Source organism: Monodelphis domestica, chromosome 4 (assembly GCF_027887165.1).
Source record: "Monodelphis domestica isolate mMonDom1 chromosome 4, mMonDom1.pri, whole genome shotgun sequence".
Classification (NCBI taxonomy): Eukaryota; Metazoa; Chordata; class Mammalia; order Didelphimorphia; family Didelphidae; genus Monodelphis; species Monodelphis domestica.
The window spans coordinates 377,562,767-377,583,098 of NC_077230.1; the positions used below are offsets into that span (position 1 = coordinate 377,562,767).

The 20,332-nt window shown below is 38.4% G+C and overlaps 1 long non-coding RNA gene across 1 annotated transcript in view; it reads left to right on the plus strand.

The window, feature by feature from the left end:
* Positions 1-20,332, plus strand: part of LOC130453872 (uncharacterized) — a 66,032-nt gene that overhangs the window by 10,069 nt on the left and 35,631 nt on the right. The window contains exon 2 of the long non-coding RNA XR_008911509.1: positions 5,784-5,886. This is a non-coding gene — a long non-coding RNA (uncharacterized LOC130453872). The remainder of the gene's footprint in view (positions 1-5,783; positions 5,887-20,332) is intronic.

A 20,332-nucleotide genomic window follows, 5' to 3' on the forward strand; every position in this document is an offset into this window, starting at 1 on the left:
CTCCTCATCTACAAAATGAGGGAGTTGGATGACCTTCAGGGTCCTTTTCTGAGAGAAATGGGCACAGATAGAAGAAATGACATGCAAAAGAAGAAGAGCTCAAGAAAGCACTTAGAATCCACACCCAGACCCATGGGGAGGAGGAGGGAGAGAGAGTTCTATGGAAAGTTGAGAAAGAAGGCAGTTAGCCCCAAGCTGACTTCTGGACATCCACTTCTGCTTGGGAGTGGTCTGATCTACACACTGCTTCACTTCTCTATGGCTAACCTCTTTTTTTTTCTGAAGAAATTCTTGGCTGTTACCTTTCTCCACCTAACTTGAGCTGAAGAAAAGAGAGTCTTGCCCAGTAAAGACCTCAGCTAGATTATTACTGTTTCCATCAGGGGAAGTCCATTTTATTCCTTTTTGAAGAGACTTAAACCAAAGCCTTCAATAAGTGATAGAAATTAGAATTAGGGAAAACCTATCTTCCCCTCTCCCAGTTTCCATATTATTTCCTTTCCCTAAGAAAATAAATAGGTCCTTTTCAACTAAAGAAGCTGTCCTCAAGATTTTGTAATTAGAGGGAGGAACTGACTCATCATCTGTGAGGCAAACTCCATTAGGCTGCTCAGTAAGGAGAACAGGAAGTAAGGGTGTTCTCTGAAATCAGCTCCCTTCCTTCAAAACTGTTTCCTGGTGTAACATCTATTTGATTTCCCTATCATCTCTCACTATTCCCCTCTAATACATAGCTCCAAGTAAGAGATGGATGATTCTACAATCCTATGATGTGCTCAGATGTGGAGCAGGTTGAATTTGAGGGGTCAACAGACTCATTAGTTAAATGGAATTTTGGTAGCTAGAAAGAGGGGTCTCACCCGCTCCATGAGAGAAGCTGCAATGCTCTCCCTTTTGGGTCCCTCAATTTTTAGTTCTCCCTAGTTCCAAACTCAGGAATATTTTTTTTTGGTCTCCTTCAGTTGCTCTCTATCCCCTCACCCCAAATTCCTTTTTGTTTATTTATCTACTTATTTGGAGAGGCAACTAGATGGCACAGTGTCTAAAATGCTGGGCCTGGAGTCAGGAAGATCTGTTTTAATTTGGACTAGCAGTGTGACTTTAGGCAAATCACTTAACCTCTGACTTAATTCACTGGAGAAGGAAATGGCAAACCATTCTAGTATCTTTGCCAAGAAAACTCCATGAGTAGCATGAACCATGGGTCATTGAAAGGTCTGAACAACATCAACAGCAACAATTTATTTTGTTTTTTTTCTTATCTGAATATCTGTTTTCATTTCCCACCCCTAACTAGTATCCTCAGTGATGGGGAAGGAGAGATTTCTTGGTTTGATTTGAATTGAATTGAATTGAAACACAGAGAAGGGAAGGTTTTCTCTAATAAACTTTCTTCAGAAGTCCATGTTCCCCTCCCAGACCGTCATGATAGTTCTTATTGTATTGGATCATGTAAACTGTTTCAGGAATGCCCAAAGGGCCATAAAAGAATACATACCTTGTGATCTAGTAATACCACTGCTAGGTCCATATCCCAAAGAGATTTTTAAAAATGAGAAAGGACATGTTTGTACAAAAATATTCATAGCTGCACTTTTTTTGGCAGCAAAAAATTGGAAACGAAAGGGACGTCCCTCTATTGGGAAATGGCTGAATAAAATGTGGTATATGATGGTGATGGAATACTATTGTGCTTGAACAGGATGATTTCAGAAAGAACTGGAAAGACCTACATGAACTTATACAGAGTGAAATAAGCAGAACCAGGAACACATTGTACACAGTAATGGCAATATTATGAAATGATCAAATATGATAGATTTTACTACTAAAACCAATACAATGATCCAAGACAATTCTGATGGACTTATGTCAAAGAATGCTATCCACTGCCAGAGAAAGAACTGTTGGAGTAGGAATGCAGATGAAAGCACATGATTTTTCACTTGTTTATCTGGGTATTATAAAAATTAAATTATATCTCTAATAATAAAATATTATATTTTATGAGGTTTATTAAGGATCATTAGAAATAAAGGAATAAAGAGGATACAAAATAAAAACCATGTGCCCACAGCTGGTTAGCCATTTTCAAATTTTCCCTGCCTTACCACCATCACTGCTGATGCTACATCATGCAAGAAGAAAGCATTTTCTATTAATACTGATTTACTGTATCCTATCACATACATTGGAGATAATAATCCATTAACAAGTAGATGCTGTTTTTGGAAACATATTGAATTCCTGAATTTTTTTTCTTACTTTTATTATTGCTTTTCTTTTATTTTGATTAGAATATTTGATTTTTTTCCCTTTTCTCATTTCTTGTACTTAAGGTACATATAATCAATATTAATTTTTTTATTCTGCAGTAATATAAGTTAACATATAGTAGTAGTCTCTCGGTAACCGAGGATGACGATTGTCTTTGTGCGCTTTCATCTGTGATGTAGATGAGTGTGCACAAAAACACTTGTGCGTGAAGGAGATTTAAGTGGAAAAGTCGATGCACAGAGACAGTCCCACTCTCTCGGCATTGGAAGCCTGGGTCCAGTGGCACGGAAAGTCATTACACCTGGAGACTTCCTCAACTGCATTGGATGGCCATGTTGTCTTTTGTGCTCCAACACGACCTAAGCACTCCATAGTGCCTTGCTGCGTCGCCATCTCAGCTGTTGAACCTTCTTATTGGTTTCTTCCGTCTGTTCAGTCGAAGCAGTCTTCACATGCTGGGTGAGCAAAGCCCTGGTTCACCAGGGGCCGGCGACGACCCGATGGCTACCCTCACAAGGTTTAGCTGGCCTGTCGAAGCCGTTGCCTGGGGTGTGGCCGCTGCTGCATGCTAGCAGCTACTGGGAGCCACAAGTGAGAGCTGGGTGTCAGGTGGGGGTCAGAGGCTGGAGAGCTGCCCTAGAAGGGCATGACAAGCCCTCCATACCAGAGATATTACTCTTCCCTGAGCACCCCAAACACCCCATAAGTTAATATATATGTATATATATACTTGCTATAATATTAATGCATACCCAAACAGCTTTAGACTATGGAAACCTGCCAGTTATTGATAAATGTTATGGGACTGTGATCAATGATTGTGTCTGATTCCAGGAGAAGGAAACAAAAGAGCCACTATACAGTTCCAAGGAGCACAAGGTCAACAAGGACCAAACCAATCCATGTGGGATTGATGAACTCTAAGCCAATACAAAAGGACTTGAAGCTAGTATGAGACTTGAGGTTTCAATGCTTGACATATGTTAAGATTGTGATAAAGGATGGAAAGGTTTGCCTTTCCATCCTTTATCACAAGACATAGAATTCCCTTGTATCCACACTCTTTGTGAAATACTCACAAGACAAGTACCAAAGTTTGGCTATCATCCTGGCTCCCTCTATCCCTGAGAATGATGAAAAATCAGATCAGGGAATGACATTTCCCTATCACACACAAATCTAGTCCTTTTTTTTCTCTCTTATAGTATGGCAACTTCCTATAGTCTTGGCTGCAAATAGGTAAGTGAAATATTACTGCATTTTGTTCTACAGACTTGTGGGATAAAAATTATTTTAATTGGATCCTAATATAAGGGCCTATTATGAATTTATTCTTGTTTACTCAGAAATTTTATTTACATAGACTTTTTTTTAAACCTTTACCTTCCGTCTTAGAGTTAATACTGTGTATTGGCTCCAAGGCAGAAGAGTGGTAAGGGCTAGGCAATGGGGGTCAAGTGACTTGCCCAGGGTCACACAGCTAGGAAGTGGCTGAGTCCAGATTTGAACCCAAGACCTTCGGTCTCTAGGCCTGGTTCTCAATCCAATGAGCAACCCAGCTGCCCCCTGATAGATTTTTGATATTTTGATTCTGGTGTTGAATTTTTCTTTCTCCAAAAAGTTTAAATTTTCTTCCATTTTTTTATTTTATGTTTATGTTTTTGCTTTTCTTTTAATAATTGAATCACATACCCCATAACTCAACCTTGCATCCTGAGTTGAACTGGGTGTTTCTCAACACCCGCTTCAGGGGGGGATTGTATTTTCATAAAATCCAAGATTTAAAATTTTTTTCAAGAAAAATCTTCAAGGAGGGGCAGCTGGGTAGCTCAGTGGATTGAGAGCCAGTCCTAGAGACGGGAGGTCCTAGGTTCAAATCTGGCCTCAGCCACTTCCCAGCTGTGTGACCCTGGGCAAGTCACTTGACCCCCATTGCCTAGCCCTTACCACTCTTCTGCCTTGGAGCTAATACACAGTATTGACTCCAAGACAGAAGGTAAGGGTTTATTGAAAAAAAAAATAAATTAAAAAAAAAAGAAGAAAAATCTTCAAGGAACGAAGCTTGCTAACTCCTAAAATCCAGACAATGAACTGTTTGCAGAAAGATGCCTGAAAAACCTACACTACATCAAGAAGATCCAGAATGAACTTTGGGGTGTGGTTGATTGAACATTTATTTTGAATGTAGACTCTTATGTCAAAAGGGGACTGCCCCCTAATTAGGTTTTGTCAATGCACGCAGCAAAACACTGGTTTTGCTGTGTCTCTCTCTTCTGTTTCCCTCTTATCTCTAACTATTATAGTTTCCTCTTAGAAGGGGAAATTTTGTAAGCACCTGTAGTTAGAAGATTTTAGAGGTACAAGATGATTATTTTAAGTGGTCAATTGGGGAGACTAGTCCCCCAATTATCATCAGGGGGATTGTGAATTTTGGTTTTACTCCACCCTGCTTAGTCTTTGAATTCTAGCAACCAGGAATGTGTGGAGGAGGAAGGCCTATGACCTGCATGTGCTAGCAAGTGACAAATCAGAAACAACTGACTGACCCCCTTGGCTGTCTGTCCTAAACCAAGTTTAAGCCACCATTGGTACCTGTGAGACACAGGAAGTGATGTAAAGAACTGCCATTATATTTTGCTTCACTTCCTATGAGAGGGACCTTTTTCAGACTTGGCCCTGGAACTTGACCCTGGAGGCACTCAGTGTGAGATCTCAGACTGCTTTCCTTTTAGATAGTCAGGCGGTGAGTTATGAGGCTGACTCCCCTTTTCCTTGACTTTCTGGAGAGGTCCTTTGACTGAGGCCTCTGAACTCCTGTCTGCCTCAGACAGACCAGAGCAGTTTTTTTCCCTTTTCTCTCTCTCTTTCTCATTCTTAATTTCTTCCTTCTATTGTAAATAAACCACCATAAAATTCCATTCTGACTTGAGTATTTCATTGGGATTTAGAATTTAAATCCCTGGTGACCAACTAAAAATATATTCAATCTCAACCCTAAATTTACCCCTTATAGTACATGTTTGGGGGTTTGGTTTTAAAAAGATGATTTGCTTACAAAGATAAATAATATGGAACTATGTTTTATGTTATGTGGTCTTTTTTAAAACATGAATAACCCAGATTTAATTGCTTATCAGCTCTGGGAGGAGGGAGGAAAGAAGAGAAGAAGATAATATGGATCATATAACATTGGAAAACTTATGTGGAAATTTGTTATTAAAATACAAAATTAAAACTGAAAAAAATAAACTATCTCAGGAGACCAGACTTAAGTCCATCATAGACTGAAAGAGAGCTGAGGAAAGTCTATCAGGTGTGAAAACCTGTAACTTGGATAATCCAAAGTTCTCCTTGTCCACTGAGCTAGACCTTGCTTGGCTGAGACTTTGGTCCAGGAATGGCAATTGTTAGGGATAGAGGAAGTCTGAGCCTTATCAATCTCACACCAGCTGTGGTTTGGAAGTGTCTTATCTTGAACTTACTCCTCTTTATGTCTTCATTTCTAGGCATGAGGATTTGACTTTGGATGGTGATACAAAAAAAATTCTTGGTCATCATGCTCAGCCTCAGGTAATCAGAAGGCTCATTGAAAGACCACTAGAGGGACAGGTAAGTAGCTTAGTGGATAGAGAGGCAGGCCTATAGATGAGAGGTTCTGGGTTCAAATATGAACTCAGACACTTCCCATCTGTGTGATCCTGGGCAAGTCACTTAACCCCAGTTGCCTATCCCTTATTACTCTTCTGCCTTGCAAATGATTCTTAGTATTATTTTTTAAACATTATTTTTTTATTTGGCCAATTTCAAACACTATTTCTTGGTTACAAAAATCATTTTCTATTCCTCCCTCCCCTCCTCCCACCCCTCCTATAGCCGATGCACAATTCCACTAGTTATTACATGTGTCTCTTGATCAGAACCCATTTCCATGTTGTTGGTGTTTGCATTAGGATGTTCATTTAGAGTCTATATCCACAGTTATATCCCCTCCACCCATGTAATCAAGCAGTTGTTTTAATTCTGTGTTTCTACTCCCACAGTTTTTCCTCTGGATGTAGATAGTGTTCTTTCTCATAAGTCCCATTACATTCGATTGTACCACAGTGTATCAGTCTCTGTGTACAATGTTCTCCTGGTTCTGCTCCTTTCACTCTGCATCACTTCCTGGAGGTCCTTCCAGTTCACATAGAATTCCTCCACTTTATTATTCCTTTGAGCACAATAGTATTCCATCACCAACAGATACCACAATTTGTTCAGCCATTCCCCAATGGAAGGGCATCCCCTCATTTTCCAATTTTTTGCCACCATAAAGAGTGCAGCTATGAATATTCTTGTACATGTATTTTTCTTTATTATCTCTTTGGGGCACAAACCCAGCAGTGCTATGACTGGGTCAAAAGGCAGACAGTCTTTCAGTGCGTTTAGTCTTTTAGTGCCCTTTGGGCATAGTTCCAAATTGCCCTCCAGAATGGTTGGATCAATTCACAACTCCACCAGCAATGAATTAATGTCCCTACTTTGCCACATGCCTCCAGCATTCATTACTTTCCATTGCTGTCATGTTAGCCAATCTGCTATGTGTGAGGTGGTACCTCAGAGTTGTTTTGATTTGCATCTCTCTGATTATAAGAGATTTGGAACACTTTTTCATGTGCTTTTTAATGGTTTTGATTTCTTTGACTGAAAATTACCTATTCATGTCCCTTGCCCATTTATCAATTGGAGAATGGCTTGATTTTTTTGTACAATTTATTTAGTTCTTTGTTGATTTGAGTAATTAGATCTTTGTCAGAGGTTTTTGTTATGAAGATTGTTTCCCAATTTGTTGCTTCCCTTCTAATTTTGGTTACATTGGTTTTGTTTGTACAAAACTTTTTTAATTTGATGTAATCAAAATTATTTATTTTACTTTTTGTGACTCTTTCTAAATCTTGCTTGGTTTTAAAATCTTTCCCTTCCCAAAGGTCTGACATGTATATTATTCTGTGTTTACATAATTTACTTATAGTTTCCTTCTTTATGCTCAAGTCATTCACCCATTCTGAGTTTATCTTGGTGTAAGGTGTGAGGTGTTGATTCAAGCCTAATCTCTCCCACACTGTCTTCCAATTTTCCCAGCAGTTTTTATCAAATAGTGGATTTTTGTCCCAAAAGCTGGGATCTTTAGGCTTGTCATAGACTGTCTTGCTGAGGTCACTTACCCCAAATCTATTCTACTGATCTTCCTTTCTGTCTCTTAGCTAGTACCAAATTGTTTTGATGACCACTGCTTTATAATATAGTTTGAGATTTGATACTGCAAGGTGTGAGATTTAAAATGGTTGAGGTCTTAAACTGTAGTGATTAAAATAGTGGAAGATATAAATTGTGATAGATATAAGAGAGGGTGAGTAAATTTGACCTCAGAAATGTTTCATTACAGTGTCTTGGTTTTTAAAATCAAATATAAGGTGGTTGCCAGGGAAATATTCCCAATTATTCAAATACCCGAGTCAATTGGGTTTTATAGAGATTTTAATTAACAATACAATGAGTAATTAAAGAAAGAGAGAGAGAGTAAGAAAGGAATAAGTATGAAGGGCCTAAAGCCAATATGGCCTAGACCTGAGTCTTAAAAGAGAAATCAGTCAGTTTTTTATAACTCACCATAAGATCTGTCTAAGTAAGGATTTCTAATGACACCAGGCCAGCTCCATCTCAGCTGACTTCACTAGACAGCCTTCCAGCCAGAGACTGTTCCAAAAGACCTCTCTCAAGAGATTCTTCCCAAGTGGTCCTTATCAGAGATCCTCCAAAAGGCTTTCTCCAAAAGGCTATCTCCTCAAGAGATTCTGCTTTTTCTTATATAGGGGTTTTTCTCCCATGTCACCTCCCCTAAGTCCCTACATCTACCAATCACTGTAGATGTTTTCCAAAAGACAGCCCATTTTGAATTCACAGCTGAGTAGATTAATCTCTTTAGTAAGAGAGAAAAAAAATGCTGCTGTGTCAACTAATTTCATTAAGAAAAAATCCTCTGAATAAGTTATCACCCTTTTAGGTTTAAGTAGTTTACAAGTTGCCCCACCTTTATAGGTACTTAGCATCCCATTGTATCAATTCTAAAACAGTCATGACTCAAAGAACTTCCTGTCCCTTCCATAAGCATGGATCAAAGTACTTTTCATTGTTTTCAAGGAGCTCTCTGTCCTAAAGCAGTCCTAAGTAGGGTGGAGTAGGGATATTCCCAAGGCAAGGATCCCCCACACTCAAGTAGAGTTCTCACCATCTTCTAGGGAATGTTTTTAAGTAGAAGATTCCCCAATGGGGGAAATTTCCAACATTCATATGTCTGAGAAATTTTGAGGTTTACAAAGGCCACCTTCCTTTGTATTTTTTTTTTATTATTTCCCTGGATATCCTTGATCTTTTTTTCTTCCAAATGAACTTTGTTATGTTTTTTTCTAATTCAGTAAAAAAGTTTTTTGGAAGTTCGATGGGTATGGCACTAAATAGATAAGTTTAGGTAGGATGGTCATTTTTATTATGTTACCTCATCCTACCCATGAGCAGTTAATGTTTCTCCAATTGCTCAGATCTAGTTTTAATTGTGTGGAGAGTGTTTTGTAGTTATGTTCATGTAGTTCCTGTGTTTGTCTCAGCAGATAGATTCCTAAGTATTTTATTTTGTCTGAGGTGATTTTGAATGGAATTTCTCTTCTTAGTATTAATTTTAAGACAGAAGGTAAGGGTTTAAAAAAAGAAAGAAAAAATGGAAAAAAGACCACTAGAAGTTGAGGAGTGGACAAGAATGACAGTGTATCTATTATACATCTCTAGGCCCAGAAACCCTCCAGATACTCTTGTCCATTCTGGGCCAGGCCTGTGTCAGACCAGTCTGGTAGAGTCAGATTTGGGACTGGAATAAAACGAGATGCTTCTTTGAGCACCTAACCTTTAACAAATGGAAATTTATTGAACAATAAAATACAAAGAATATCCAGCAAGAATTTGGCATTGTTAAGTCAGGGCCAAAATTCAAACTCAGATCTAGTGAAGACCAAGTTCTGGACTCCAAATTCATTACTCTTTCCTCTGAACTGTAATAGTGGGCAGTCACATGTTCCTGTCAATCACTCTAAGGTTTGTATTACACAGATTTTGCAAATGTCCTCTCCCTATCACAGAACCAAGCTGATGGAATCCTGAGATGAGATCCATCAACAGAAAGTTGGGTCCCCAAGGGATGAATCCCTGACCATAGAAGCTTTTGAAAACTCCCTGTTTAGATATAGTTCCTTTGATCTGGGTCAGTGGGAAGAATGACCCCCCAAATTAAGAGAGGCCAAGGGTCTTTGGAAGTATTTGATATGTGAATGATGATCAGGTATTTGTATCATGAGTGTGTTAGGGATAAGTCAGAGGTGGGGGATTCTGGGAAGATTAACTCTGGTTGTACACAAGCCAGGTGAGAGAATAGGAGAGGGCATTGTTTCCCTTCCAAATCTTTTTTTTTTAAATCCTTCCTTTCTGTTTTAGTAACAACTCCAAGACAGAAGAGCAAGGGTTACTCAAATAGGGTTAAGTGACTTGCCCAGGGTCACATTGCTATGAAGTATCTGAGGACAGATTTCCTTCCAAATATTTTGATTAGGCTTGACCAATAGGAGTTCCTTTAGTCTTGTCCAACTCTTCTGATTCTCTTTGGGATTTTCTGGGCAGAAATACTGATTTGTCATTTTCTCCTCCAGCTCATTTTGTAGATAAGGAAACTGAAGCCAACAAGATCAAGTGACTTGACCATAAGTCACGGAAACTGAGTCTTCCTGATGCTGAGTCCAATGCTCCATCCACTGAACCATCTAGCTATCCTTGACCATTTGGAATGAAGGTTACTAAAGCATCACCTGTATTATACAGGAAAGGAGGAGATCTCAGTGCTCTCTTAAGCATCTTCTCACTAGTCACTTTGCTGCCATGAGTAGACTCTATGCCCTCTCTTCCCTGAAAAGGTCTGGAATGATATTAAAATCATTACAGTTACTGGAAAAGACATGTCCAGGGGGCAGCTGGGTGGCTCAGTGGATTGAGAGTCAGGCCTAGAGATGGGAGATCCTGGGTTCAAATTTGGCCTCAGACACTTCCCAGCTGTGTGACCCTGGGCAAGTCCCTTGACCCCCATTGCCTAGCCCTTACCACTCTTCTGCCTTGGAGCCAATACACAGTATTGACTCCAAGATGGAAGGTAAGGGTTTATTAAAAAAAAAAAAAAAAAGAAAGCATGTCCATCTACTTACTATGGCTCTACTTGCCATTCCTATAACTTTCCAAATTACAATATTTCTCCCTTATTTGTGCTGTTTTCTTCTATTAGGTTGGTGATTCCTTGAGAGCAGGAATGGTCTTTCATTACATCTTTCTATCACCACTGCTTAGCATGGTGCTTGGCAAAGAGCAAATGCCTAAGGACTAGGTTTTTCTTTCATTTATTCATTATTCATCTACTTTAGAATGATGGCTTACTCACTCTTTATAATAACAACAGCTCACATTTGTTAGTGCAAAGTTGCATATTCTATTTCATTGGCTCCTCACCACAGCTTTGGGAAATATGCAGTGAAAACAGTACTATATCCATTTTATAGATGAGGAAATTAAAGAGCGTATTAAGGAATTTGTTTAAGGTTTCCTGGTCACAAAGTCACAATATAAGACTGAGCAAAATCAAAATGTAAAAAGCACATTTTGTCATACCCTCCCACTCCCCTATAGGGGAAGGGATATCCTTATGATAAGAGCATTGGATTTGGAGTCAGAGGACTCAAATTCAAATCTTTCTTTTGCTTCATACTACCCGTTTGACCTTGGGCAAGTCACTTCCTGTCCCTGAGTCACAGTAAAATGGAGCCCTATCAATGATCCTGTGTAAGGAGCTCTTTCTTTGGTGTGGAAGATCATCAGCTCCCTAGTAATGTACAAGCTTTGGGGCACTGAACAACAAAAGGTTTTCTTTACTTAGAGTGACCTGAACTCAGGTCCTCCTGACTCCTAGCACACCTCTCTATCCAATAGGACTCTTCTCATAGATAAGGAAACTAAGTTCAGGAAGAGAAACTTGCCCAAGGTTAGCCAGCCAGCAAGCCAGAAAAGGGGGATTCCATCCAGACTCCAAACCCAGGACATTTCTGCATTGGACTGTAATTTCAAAACAGAGGGTTATCTTAGCCAGGAGAAAGGCAGCTTCTCCTTTTGTACAGATGGGGGCCTTCACCCCAGGGACAAAACACTATAGCAAAGTTTCTCTTTGCTCACCTTTTTAAAAATTAAACCCTTTTGTTTTTCCAATCAGTTCCGGAGTGGTAAGGGCCAAGCAGTAGAGGGGTCAAGTGACTTGCTCAGGATCACTCAGCTAGGACATGTCTGAGGTCAGATTTGAACCCATCTCTCCCCTCCCTTTTAAAAATGGAGTCATTACATATATATTTTTTTCCATTACTATGTTTTAACATTTTAATTTTATGTTTACTATGAATTCATTATCCTTTTTCCCAATTATATGTAAAGACAATTTTTTATATGAATTTTCTCAGATTTTGAGTTCCAAGCTCTCTCTCTCCCTCCCATCCCTGAGACAATGAGCAATTTAATATAGATTATACCATTGTGGTTTCATGCAAAATGTATTTCCCTATTGGTCATGCTGTAGAAGAAGACACATAGATTAACAAAATAACAACTATGGTGAAAAATCACGGGCTCCAATCTGCATTCAGATTCTTCCCACTTGGAAGAAGCATCTTGGAGCCTCTGGCAGCCGGCAGCCTGTGCCCTCCTCAAGGTCACTGGTCTCTTGGCAGGCCAGTCTATTATTCCCAACTCCTCCACCGTTTGAGCTTTGACCTTCAGCCCCAGTGAGTGATTGGCTGAAAAGGGGGAGTTTTATCATCTGAGGTTAGGGCCCTGATAGATTCACTAAATCGGGACAGTCTAGCGACCTCATTTTCAGGGGTCCAAACCACCTTGTCCCAGGATTGTCCTTGATTAGAAGGCTCATTGCCCTCTCTATCATCGTCACTGGATGATAGTCCAACATAAGTCAGGGACTAAGACTATGGTATGGATGTGTGTGTAGTTGGGGGTAGCGGGGAAGTTCCCATTTAAATCTGCCTCTTCCTCTCCCCCTCCCCACCTCTGCAATCCTTGGGGGGGGGGCAGAGGAAAGAGAAGAGGGAGGTGCAGAGAACCTAGGATCAGAGATCTAGAACCACAAGAGAGCTCAGGGGTCAACAAGTCCCACCATTTTCATTTTACTGATGAGGAAAGGGAGACCCAAGGTTTTGTAGTGAATTGTCCAAGGTCCCATAGATCCAAATCATTCATGTCCGTGGCAGTCAGGCAGAAAACATTTATTAAGTGCCCATTATGTACCTAAGCGTTGGATATACAAAAGAGGCCAAAGTCAATTCTTGGCCTCAAGGAGCCTACACTTTAATGGGGAAGAGAAACAAGCAAACATCTATGCCCCCAAAGTTATATATATTCAGGGGAAACTGGAGATCACCCATGGAGGGAAAGCATTAGCATAAAAAATGACACTTCATGGGAAGTATAAGGTCCATATGACAGAGAAAAGTTGAGATACTAAATAAAAACGATTTCTTGTTGGAAGAGGACAGTGGTCAGTCCTTTGATCTTTGAAGGCAGGGACACTTTTTGGGGGGAATAGGTCTTTGTATCCCCAGTTTTTTTTTTAAACCCTTACTTTCTGACTTAGTGATAACTCTAACACAGAAGGGCAAGGGCTAGGAGAAAAATGTTAAGTGATTTGTCCAGAGTCACATACTTAGGAAGTGTCTGTGGTCACATTTGAACCCAGCTCTTCTCAACTCCAGGTCTAGTGTTCTATAGGGCTACACAGCTACCCCTATTCCCAGCTTTTTCATGGATGCATAAGGGATGTTAAACAATTGGCTGGAAAATGACTGAAAGTTAACACTCTCATGTTACAGATGAGGAAATTAAGGCCTATGGAGGGAAAGAGACTTACCCAAGGTCACAGAGGTAAAAAACCAGATCAAATCCATTGTTCTTTCCATTACACTGAGATCTGGGGAAAATTTCAAAAGGGAGAGCTTCCATTTAGTGTGTGTTAGACAGGTAGGTGGTGCAGTGGATAGGGCTTGGAGTCAGGAAGACCTAAGTTCAAATATGGCCTCAGACACTTCCAAGCTGGGTGATCCTGGGACAATCATTTCACTTCAGTTTGTTGGCCTCAGTTTCCCCATCTGCCAAATGAGCTGGAGAAGGAAATAGCAAACCACTCTATATCTCTGCCAAGAAAACCCCAAATGGGGTCAAGAAGAGTGGACAAGACTGAAAGGGCTGAACTGCAAGGAAGGGGAGGCAGGAATCAGAAAGGTAAGGAGATTAGATAGAAAGTCTTTGAATTAGAGTAGATGCATATTCCTGAGAAGAACTTATATAAATGGCTCAATCTTATCTTATCAAATCTTATCTGCAAAACCTAGGCTTGGCCCAAGTAAAAACCCAACTGCCCTGGGCTCCTACTTCCCTTTCTCTCTTGTGCCCTTCCCTCACCACTCATTCTTTCTGGAGCAAGAGGGCTCAAAGTTTACCTCTTCCAGGAACTTGCCTGTATCAGTTCCTCCTGTCCCATCCCTTCAGGGTCACCACTTCTACACTGACCTGCTTTGTTGCTTGTGTATCATTATTCTACTTGCTCTCACAAAGGTGTGTTCTTTTCCTAAATAGGTTTCCTCCGGGAGTTTGCTGGCTGAGGCCAGCTCTAACCAGCTCAGGGAAGCCGATTGTTAAATTTTCATTGTGAACATTTATCTTGGAAAATCATCCAGCCTGCAAATCTGGGTTTGAGTTATTGTTTTGTTGATTGCCCAGACTTGAGAAAGTCATGGGGAAAATAATGCAGATTTAATTTAAAAGTGGGTCTTTGTGTACATTTTCCCTTCCAGACAGTGGGTTGTTAAACATTTACCAGCACTGGTTCCTGATTTCATCTCTCAAGCCCTCTTTCAGGGAAAGAAAGAAATCTTTAACTTCTTTTAGACATCACCTGGTGCTCAGAGCCTGAAGTTGTGGTTTCATATGGACTAGTTTCACTGTGTGTGTGTGTGTGTGTGTGTGTGTGTGTGTGTGTGTGTGTGTGTGGTGAGGGGTCCCCACAAATCAGATCTCTGAGGCTTCATTTAACCGCACCGAAAGGTTCCTCTCAGCTGCAGTGTAGAATTCAGCAGGAGTTTTCTTGCTAAAGATACTGAAAAGGTTTGTCATTTCTTTTTCCAGCTCATTTTACAGATGAGGAAACTGAGGCAAACAGGATAAAGTGACTTGCCCAGGGTCACCGAGCTTGTAAGTGTCTGAGCTTTTATTTGAACTCAGGAAGATGGGTGCCAGGTCTCTATCCCCAGGGTCACCTGGCTTTAGTCCTGCTGTTCACCAAACATTACATGTCATCTTCCCTCTTCCTACATTTAAAATGACTGTCTCCCAAACCTGAGATGTTCCCATCTCCAAAGTTTAGCTTCCTACAAAGATCAGCTCAAATTCTTCTGTCCTGCAAAAGGCCTTTCCTGATCTCCTCCTCCTTTCCCCCTATCCTCTAGCTGTTCTGAGATCATATTCCATTTGCTCTGTTTATATCTTCTTGTTTTTTTTTTATTATAAAATTTTATTCTTTTTACATGTTAATACATTTTTACAATAATAATTTTCAGACATTTTTGCAATCTGCGTTCTCTCCCTTCTTCCATCCCTCCCCAAGACAGCAGGCAATCTGATATAGTTTGTACATATGTTATCCTACAGTGTGTGTTTCCATGCTCGTCCTGTTGTGAAACAAGACCCAGATAGCTTATTCTAGAGAAAAATTCATGGAGGAAATTAAGTGAAGAATGGCATGTGTCAATCTGTAGTCAAACTCCATCAGTTCCTTCCATGGCAGGGGATAGTCTCTGCATATATCTTGTACATGTGTAATAATAATAACAACAACAATAATTTTTTACAACCCTTCTATCTGTTTTTTTAAAACTATTATCTTCTATCTTAGAATTAATACTATCTATTCATTCTAAGGCAGAGGAGTGGTAAGAGCTAAGCAAAGGGGGGTTAAGTGACTTGCCCAGGATCACATGGCTAAGAAGTGACTGGCCACATTTGAACCCAGGACCTCCTGACTCTAGGCTGGGTGCTTTATCCACTTTACCACCTAGCTGCTCCATAAATAATTACTTATATGTTCTCTTCCCTATTAGAACATGAACTCTTTGAGGGCAGGGATTGTTTTTCATTTTTCTTCTAATCCTTTAGAAGGCCCAGCACCTCTCTATCAGGGGGAAAGGGAGCATGTTTCATCATGAATCCCTCTGGAATTGTGATTGATCATTATAGTTGAACAGAGTTCTTAAGTCTTTCCTAGCTGTTTGTCTTTACAATAACATAGACTTATTTGTTATCATATAAACTTATTTTATCAATACTGTACAAAACCTATGGCCCAAAATATGAAGTTATTGCTTCATGAAGACTGTTGTTACTGTATAAATTGGTCTCCTGGTTCTGATCACTGAACTCTGAATCAGTTCATATAAGTTTTGCCAGGTTCTTCCGAGACCATTTCCCTTCATAGTATTCCATCCCTTTTGAGGAACCTCCTCATAGTTTCTAGTTCTTGGCCACCATAAATAAAAAAAATTAAAAAAAAGAAAAGAGCTGCTATAATTTTTTTTTTTACATATGGTTCATTTTCCTATTTCTTTGACAATCTCTTTGCACTATAGACCTAATAGTAATATCACTGAGACAAAAAGGGCGTACATAGCTTAATAGCTTTTTGGGCATAGTTCCAAATTGCTTTCCAGAATGGCTGAACTAGTTCACACTACTGGTTTTTTCCTAGCCCCTTCAGCATTTGTTATTTTCATTTTTGCCAGCTTTGCTAAACTGCTGGGTAGAAGGTGGAACTTCAGGGTTGCTTTCATTTTCCTTTCTCTGATTATTAGTGATTTAGAGCATTTTGTCACTTGGCTATTGATAGCTCTGATTTCTTCCTCTGAAAACTGCTTATTCATATCCTTTGATCACTTTTTGACTTTGACAATGGCGCCTTATTCTTACAAATTTGAATTAGTACTCTATATGGCTTAGAGAGAAGTGTTTTCTCAGAGAAATTTGTAAAGATTTTCCCCTTTTTCCCTGTTTCTCTTCTATATTTCATTACACTGATTTTATTTTTGCAAAACTTTTCCAATTGTATATAGTCAAATTTGTCCATTTTACCTTTTGTAATCTTCTTTATCCTTGTTTGGTTACGAACTCTTCCCTCATCAACAGATCTAACAAGTAATTTCTTCCTTGTTCCTCTCATTTGTTTATGTCTCTGTGTCGAAATCATGTGCCCATTTGGAGCTTATCTTGGTGTACATTGTGAGATATTGGCCTATATCTTTTTTTTTTTCTCAACTGCTTTCCAGTTTTCCCAGAAAGTATTTCTCAAATAATGAGTTTTTATTTCAGTGGCTAGGATCTTTGACTTTATCAAACACTAGGCTACTATGCTTGTTTGTTTCTGTATAGTTCATCTATTCTGTTCCACTGACTAATCTTTCTATTTCTTGTTTTTTTTTTTTTAATATATTTTATTTGATCATTTCCAAGCATTATTCGTTAAAGACATAGATCATTTTCATTTCCTCCCCCCCCCCCACCCCCCATAGCCGACGCGTAAGTCCACTGGGCATTATAATCTTTCTATTTCTTACCCAATAACAAATTGTGTTTTTTTCATTTTTATTTTTCCTTCCAAATTTTCTCCCTTCCTTTCTCCCTTCATCCACCCATTAAGAAGGTAAGAAATACAATACTCATTATATATATGATGCATTATTCATTATACATATGCCAGGTTGTTTTGATGATTACCATTTTGTATTATAATTTAGGATATGGCAATGCTTGCCTCTTTTTTCTCACATAAAAATTATTTCTCTTGATGTTCTTGATCTTTTCATCCTCTAAATAAAATTTGTTATTACTGTTATCCCTCACTATATCAAGGTTCATATATATATATATAATTCTGTATGGTGGAATTTTTGCCATAACGTGGGATTTTGTGGATGAATAACATACTGTGCCACTACCACTTGTGCAAGTTTGTCAATGTGAGATTGTACACGGCACACTATTGACAGATGGAATGAAGGATGACCAACCACAGTGCTATTATGTTCTATATCCTGGGTGCTGATTGGCTCAGTGTGGGAAAGATTTATAGGAGAGTGGGAAGGGTTTATGAAGCCTTAATATAATATATATACATATATATACACACATATAAAATAACATAAATATAACACTGCTACTTCACAAATTTTCACCTATTGTGGGGGTCTTTGGAATGTAATTCCTGTGATAGGTGAGATAGAAAAGATAGATAGATAGAATAAGAATAAGAAAAAGATAGATAAAGATAGAAAAAAACTTTATTTTTTCTAGCTTTACAAAGTGATCCTTTGGTATTTTCCTTGATATGGCACTGAATTAATTTGGATAATATTGCCATTTTTATTATATTGGCTTAGCCCATTGATGAGCATTAAAATTTTAAAAGTTATTAGATCTCTATTTGCATGAAGAGATTTTATAGTTATATAGTTCCTGCATATGTTTTAGAAAATTGACTCATAAATAGTTTATATATTCTGTAGTTATTTTAAATGGTACTTATCAATTTCTTTCTCCTAGATTTTATGGATAAAATCAAATGCTAATAATTTATATGAATTTATTTTATATCCTTAAATTTTGTGGTTATCAGTTGTTTCAGTTAATTTTTACTCTACTTTCTAGGATTCTCTAAGTAAACCAGCATATCATGCAAAAGCAATAATTTAGTTTCCTCTTTGCCTATGTTTATTCCCTCAATTTCCATTTTTTGTCTTATTTATATAGGCCACATTTCTAATTCTGTATCAAATAGTCATGGTGATAATGAACATTCTTGCTTTAGCCCTGATCTTATTGGAAAGATCTCTACTTTATTTATAATATATATCATTAAGGTTTTTTGTTTTAGATACATACTATTTATTATATTAAGAAAAGATCCATTTTATTCTTATGCTTTTTACAGGAATGGATATTTATTATATTTTAAAAATTTATTGCATATTAACTAATTGTATGATTTTTATAGTTCTTGTTATTAATATGGTCAATTATGCTGGTCACCTCCCTACTAACTGAATCATTCTGCATTTTTGTTATAAAAAATCAACTTGACATATAATCTTTCTTATATGTTATAAAAGTCTTCCTTGGTAATATTTTATTTTAAATGTTTGCATCAATATTAATATATATCAACAATCTGTTTTTTCTCCCTGTTTTAACTTTCCCTGATTTAAACATTGGAATCACATTTATATCATTGAAAGAATTTGGTAAAATTCCTTCTTTTCCTATTTTTTCAAGTAACATTTTTAATGACAGAATTTTTGTTCTTTAATTTTTTGATAGAATTCACCTGTAAATCCATCTGTTTCTGGGATTTTCTTTGGAAGCTTATTTATCGCTTGTTCAATTTATTTTTCTGAGATTGGATTGTCTTCTTTTTTTTTGGTTCTGTTAATCTAGGCAATTTATATTTTTATAAATATCTATCCATTCACTTAGTTTGTCAGTTTTATTGGCATATAAAATTGGGCAAAAGTTTCAAATAAATTCCTTAATTTCATCTTCATTCTCTGTGAATGGTATTTTATTTCCCCATTTCCTTTCCCTCCTCCCCCAATCAAATTAGCTAATGGTTTGAGATGCAAATAATATAGTCCTTGTTCTGAAGAAGCTCACTGACCATTGGGGCAGACAACAAACAACTTACATACATAAAAGATACCTAAAAAGTATAGGTGGGAGGAACTGTAATTGCTGATTGGCTGAAAAAACATTGTACTTTTATCTAGAGTATGCCCTGTTACCTAATACTAAGGTTTCTTAGGGAACTTTCTTTTGGTTAAATCACTTACCCTCTCAGATCCTCAGCTGGAGAATGGGAAGGCTGAATTAGCTTGGTCAGTAGTTAATCAACAAACACTATGCAGAGGGACTAGCCCCCCCTCCCCCCATTCTGGGGAAACCAGACAAAATGAAACAATCCCTGCTCTCAAGGGAAACAATATCCACCCGTGTAACTGCATACAAAACACATATACAAAGTAAATAATAAAATAAATTCAAGGAAGGAGGAGGCAGTGGCAACTTGGGTTGTGAAGATGGAATCTAGGAATGGGCTGATGTTGAAGACTAAGAGCTTGTTTTTTGGGGGGGTGGGGGAGGACTTTCCTATCGCCAGCACTTAGCACAGTGTATTTTAATATATAATATTAATTAATGGTTAATGATGGACTGAGCTTAGAATACAGCTGAAACTTGAGTTGATAGAGAATCTTAAGAGTACCAGAATCAATATCTTAACTACATTTCACATGTTCATCACCTGGACAGTGTTCCACACACATTACAGGCAGAGAGAACAGTCAGTGTGACAGGTGGAGAAAGGAAAAGGAGTATTCTGTATAGTTACATCATAGAGAGTATAGAAGTGAGTGATCTGTCTGAAGACTAGAAAGATAGGAGATGGCGGGCAGCTGAGTGGCTCAGTGGATTGAGAGCCAGGCCCAGAGACAGGAGGTCCTGGATTCAAATTTGGCCTCAGACACTTCCCAGCTGTGTGACCTTGGGCAAGTCATCTAACCCCCATTGCTTAGCCCTTACCACCTTCTGCTTTGGAGCCAATACACAGTATTGACTCCAAGGCAGAAGGTAAGGGTTTTTATAAATTAAAAAAAAAAATAAGAGATAGAAATCTAACAAAGTTAATAATTTATTATATATAATATGTGTAATTTAAAGAAGCAGTTCTATTTGGTCCTAGAGATGACAGGGGGCCACTGGAGCAGGGGAGTGACACAATCAGACTTAATACATATTTGCCCATTCAATTCAATTCCTCTTATTATAATAACTATTACAT